Source organism: Panicum virgatum, chromosome 1K (assembly GCF_016808335.1).
Source record: "Panicum virgatum strain AP13 chromosome 1K, P.virgatum_v5, whole genome shotgun sequence".
NCBI lineage: Eukaryota > Viridiplantae > Streptophyta > Magnoliopsida > Poales > Poaceae > Panicum > Panicum virgatum.
In genome coordinates, this window is record NC_053136.1 from 17,560,837 (window position 1) to 17,566,188 (window position 5,352).

Here is a 5,352-nt window from a genome sequence, read left to right on the forward strand (position 1 = left end):
CGAACTGTCATCGATGCAGTGCATATGGCCTTTAGGAAGTAGTCGAGATGATCTTGATGTTCACTTGGGAGCACTGCTACGACCGTACGGCTTGAGGACGATATCGTTATTAAGGCCATTGGAATGTAGACGAAGTAGTTGTGGCCACCAAGTAGTCGCACGGCTTAAGGATGAAATAGTGTACCAAGCTATCGGGATGTAGATGAAGTAGCTGTGGCCACCAGGAAGTAGGCTCCTTGTAAATGTGATCGGAGAGGAAGAGTGATGAATCTGGACACAACAATGGCCATCAATTCGCATCATTAATCAATCATCAATTCTCTATTTTAATCACCAATTACAACCTAGCCATTACTCTCCTCGATTATCCGTATGGTAGCCACTCCCCAGTGGATCTTTCAGTTATTAATTTATCTTTCAAATAAATGATACCTAGTCCAAATATTCCAACAGAAACACTCTGAATTTGTGCGACCTCTGGGTTAGACGTTGGGTGAGCCGCCCAAAGCTCTGACCAAGCTCAGCAGGTTTTCATACGACGACCCGCCGGATCGAGCAGCTGGCCGCCGACGCCTTCGCCTTCGCCTTCCACCTCGGCGCGCTGGCCTTTATCTCCTCGCTCGCCATGGCCTCCCTGACGTGCGCGGCGACCTGCTCCCTCCTGACCTCCGGGTCCAGCCGGACGCCAACGCCCCACACCTCGCAGGCGTACTTGTAGTTGGTGTGCTGGTCCGAGAACCCCGGCCAGCACACCATCGGCACACCGGCGGCCACGCTCTCGCACGTCGAGTTCCACCCGCTGTGCGTCAGGAAGCAGCCCACGGCCGAGTAGCGCAGCACCTGCTCCTGCGGGCACCACGCCGTCACGTGGCACCTCCCCGCGGCCGCAGCCCAGAAGTCCGGGGGCAGCACGGCCGGCCGCTGCCGCCGCCACAGACGAGGTTGTCTCTGATGCACCATAGGACTAGGTGGCCGCTCGCCGCGAGGCCCCACGCGAACTCGGCCAGCTGCTCCAGCGACAGCACCGTGTGGCTGCCGAAGTTGACGTAGACGACGGAGCACCGAACTCACCGCAAGAAACCGGTCTTCAACCTCATCCACGAGCCAGGTGGCGCCCCTTCCGCTGCATCCGCAAGCCTCCATACGTGGTCTTCCTTGCCTCCAACGAACGAGCAAGCATGCGCCGCACGTCACGCTCGCCACGCCCTGGAACCCGGCCGCGCCGCCATCCACTCCCAGCTCGACCGATCTGGACGCACGACGCGAGCACACACAAGTGCCATGCCCCCGTCGCACACACACGAGCACGAACTCGACTAACACATGCTAACTAACGAGCCTGAACTTATGCATGCACACACGCACAACTAACAAGCTAACAGACTCACTCGCACACGCGAACAGTCAGGTTTATTCCTAACAATCACCCCCCTAAACCTGACTTGCCGTTGCCAGAGTTGCCGCAGCTGCCGTTGTCTTCATCGCCACGGCCGCCGCTACGGCCTCGACCAGACGCGGCCACCTATGCATGCACCGTCTCCGCGCAAACCTGCATGCTTCCTGCCGGAGCTGATGATGCTGCTCTTCTCGTCGTAGCCGCCACGGCCGCAACTACGGCCTCCACACTCGACGCGAACCACGCAGCATACGTCGCCTCCGCAGGCACCCGACGACCTTCGTCATCTTCCTCAGCGACACACGCCAAGCTCCTTCTCCACCGGCGACACATGCCGTCATCCACGGCACCGGCGACACACGCCGCTGAATGCATCACACCGGGCAGGATCGACACACGATCCACTGCCGCAGCGCCACCACCGGCGAGCATGCACAAGCCGACACACGGCCTGACGACCTCGCCGCACCTCCGCCAAGACCCTCACGTCGCCGGCCACCACCAGCGCGCCTCTGGCGATGGGAATGAATCCCATGACGAACCTACGTTCTTGATACCAATTGTTGAAAACAGAGGATCGAAGAACGATCACATGAACACGAGACATGGCGACAAACGCCCCGGCCGCCGAATGGCCTGTATATTGGCTTGTCTTATTCTACTCGGCTCACCCCAGCACACAAAGATTACATGACCATTTATAGGCCTTGGCAACACAGCACCCACGCCACCACACTCTAGTGAACTCGGCCCACGCACGCACATTGCGACCCTGCTTGTTCTCGTTCGTGAGCACCGAACTTACCGCAAGAACCGGTCTGCAACCTCATCCACGAGCCAGGTGGCGCCCCCTCCGCTGCATCCGCAGGCCTCCAGACGTGGTCTTCCTTGCCTCGAACGAAGGAGCAAGCATGCGCCGCACGTCATGCTCGCCACGCCTTGGAACCCGGCCGCGCCGCCATCCACTCCCAGCTCGACCGATCTGGACGCACGATGCGTGCACACACAAGTGCCATGCCCCAGTCGAACACACACGAGCACGAACTCGACTAGCGCATGCTGACTAACTAGCCTGAACTTATGCATGCAACACACGCACGACTAACAAGCTAACAGACTCACTCGCACACACGCGAACAGTAGGTTTATTCCTAACAGCGCCGGCCTTGGCGCAGTGGTTGGCCTCCGACTCGTTGAAGCGGAGGCCGAAGTCGTTCGGGTCGGTGGTGCGGAGGAAGCTGGAGAAGTCGCTGAGGCGGATCGGTGGCATGCCGGGGATCCAGTCGATGACCGTCTTCTCGAGGTAGCCGTTGGTCAAGTAGCTCTCATCTGCAACCGGAATCATCGATTAGTGATGAACTGGTGATTATGCTCAGGGAGCTAGTGAATGAAAAGCGAGTCGTGTGCTTGCTCGCCCTTGAGTGGCACATATCCCCGTTCCTCGAGCTCCCGGAGCCGCATGTGCGTCATGAGCGCGGCGGCGCTGGCGGTCCAGAACGCCATGGTCGGGATCCCGAGCTCCCGCGCCACGCCCAGCACGAAGCTCATCAGCATCGTGGGCAGCACGCAGGTGACCGGCGGCACGCCGGGCGTGGCGTTGAGCCGCGCGATGAGGTCCCTGAGCGGCGCCGCGCAGCGCGTGCTCGTGGACACGGCCAGGCCGCGGCCGTAGTCCTGCTTGCCGCGGTCGGCGTCGGAGAGCCCGTCCGGGATGGCCTCGAAGCGGAACCCCTCGCGGCCCCGCACGGCGCCGGCGCCCTCCGTGGCCTGCACGCGGCGGTGGTTGTGCTCGGTGTTGACGAAGGTGACGTAGACGCCGTGGCGGTGCAGCAGCTTGGCGACCTGCAGCGCCGGGTTGATGTTGCCGGAGCAAGGGTACGGCACAACCACGACGTGCGGCCTCGCCATGGCCGCAAAGGATCTTGCACGCTTGACGATGACAAGGTTGGCGTGTCTGATCTTAATATCTTCCACAGGGTATAAAAATCGAAAGAGGTGGATAATGAAACCGAGGAGGAATTGGCCGTTCACGGGGCAGACATCAGCAGACTGCAGACAAGAGCGCTTACGCCATCGAAAGATGCCCTCGGGCAAACTTTTCGTTTTTCGCCGGCCGGCCGCTCGGTTTTCAGTCTTTGGGGAAGATGGTGACGTTAAAAACGTCAGTGCATTGGCACGGCCGGAACCAACTAGTATAGGCGCCTCTATCTTGAGGGACAACTTCCGCTGAATGCTACCCTCGATTTCATATTATAATTTGTTTAACTATTTTTAGCCTAAATTTAACCATTTGTCTTATTCAAAATTTTATGAAAAATATTACTTCTTTTATCGTAGCTTGCTTTATTAATAAAATCTTCAAAAATAATTTAAATTTAACTATGTTTGCACAATGTTTTTAAAGAAAAGACGAGCGGTCAAACATATAGGGTTGAAAACGTCAAACAAAACGTAATTTGGAACGGAGGGAATATTTGATTATGAAAAATTGAGTCGAGAGTAGGTAATACGTGGGAATCTATCGAAGCGTAAGTAATTTAGTATCGATCTTGCATTCCCCCTCGCCGAGGATGGTACCAAGGTATTCTTGAGGTCACTGGCTCACTGCAGAATAGTCGGTAGCAATTACACATGACATTTCTGAAGAATGTGAACACCCAATTAACATTGAAAATTAGTAAGTACAAGATATGAACAAAATTATTACATTGATATATATGCACAAAAACCACAACCATTGGACCCAAAGGTAACATATGCACCAAAGGTATAGCTTGAGTCATAGAAGCAAAGAACGCCAATTACAGATCTCCCACCATTCAACAACAGAATTGGCACGGTCGACAACACTGCTAGAAAAATTCACATTAGTACCGAGCAGGAACCCCTGTTAGTATCGGTTTTCCGCCCAGTACCGCTCCTCCGGTACTAAGTGCGCGTGCACTTAGTGCCGGTCACCTCGCCCGGCACTAAACGGCATGTTTAGTACCGGTTGGTAACACCAACCAGTACTAAACTGCTGGCCACGACACGCGGCTAGACCATACCAACCGGTACTAAAAGAAATTTTTTTCTTTTTGAGCCTTTATGTTTGTTCTCTTTTCTTTTCAATTTCAATTAATTAGTATTAGTAGTCGTACTCGCAGCGGTTTGTGTATTCGTACTCATATCTAGAATTCGTATTTGTATATCGAGCAAATAAAAGAAATTATATACACATTATATTTATATAAACTTGAAATATTATAATTAGTTCCAATAAAAGAGCACTAGCTTGGGATTATAAAAGTATTTACAAGTATGAATGCTCATAAGTTTTTTCCGACAAATTCTTCAATAATTCTAATCATCCTCATCATTCTTGCAGCGTTTCTTTTGTTCTGCTCGGGCCACACTTATCCTTGGATCAGAATGAAATTCATCTTTTGGATTTATCACCTCATCCAATAGGAATCCACAGAGTGCTTCTTGAATTGCCCTGATTCTTTCTAGTTCGATGAGGTTCTCTTTCATATTCCAAATCTGTCAAGTACAAATAAACACTAATATTTTAATTTAGTACATGCATGGAATTAGATGCAAGAACTTGTTACTAATGTTATACGTACTTCGAATGTTTGTTGTGTCATCCTCTTGGTTTCTCTGCAAAAATAATGCATGTGCTCACATACGTAGTATCCGCAGAGGTTGGTTCCTTGATTCTGTCTCAAACACTATAAACATATATACATGTTATGAAATATTCATGCTGTTTGAATAAATGAAAGTAGATGTGCGATATTCGTACCGGCTTGTTATGGTTGAATTCAAGTTCAGTCGGCGTTGACGTGACTCCTAAGTGCTTTTTGATGAATCGAGACCATGCCCTTTGCATTATGTGTATGAGATTTTGATATTTTTCTGGTGGCTTCTTCAACGAGTCCCACATAGTAACTCGGGACCGATCGATTTCGATC

The 5,352-nt window shown here is 52.4% G+C and overlaps 1 pseudogene; it reads right to left on the reverse strand.

The window, feature by feature from the left end:
- Positions 1-298: 298 nt before the first annotated feature.
- On the reverse strand, positions 299-3,503 carry LOC120653455 (annotated as a pseudogene).
- Between the last annotated feature and the right edge of the window lie 1,849 nt (positions 3,504-5,352).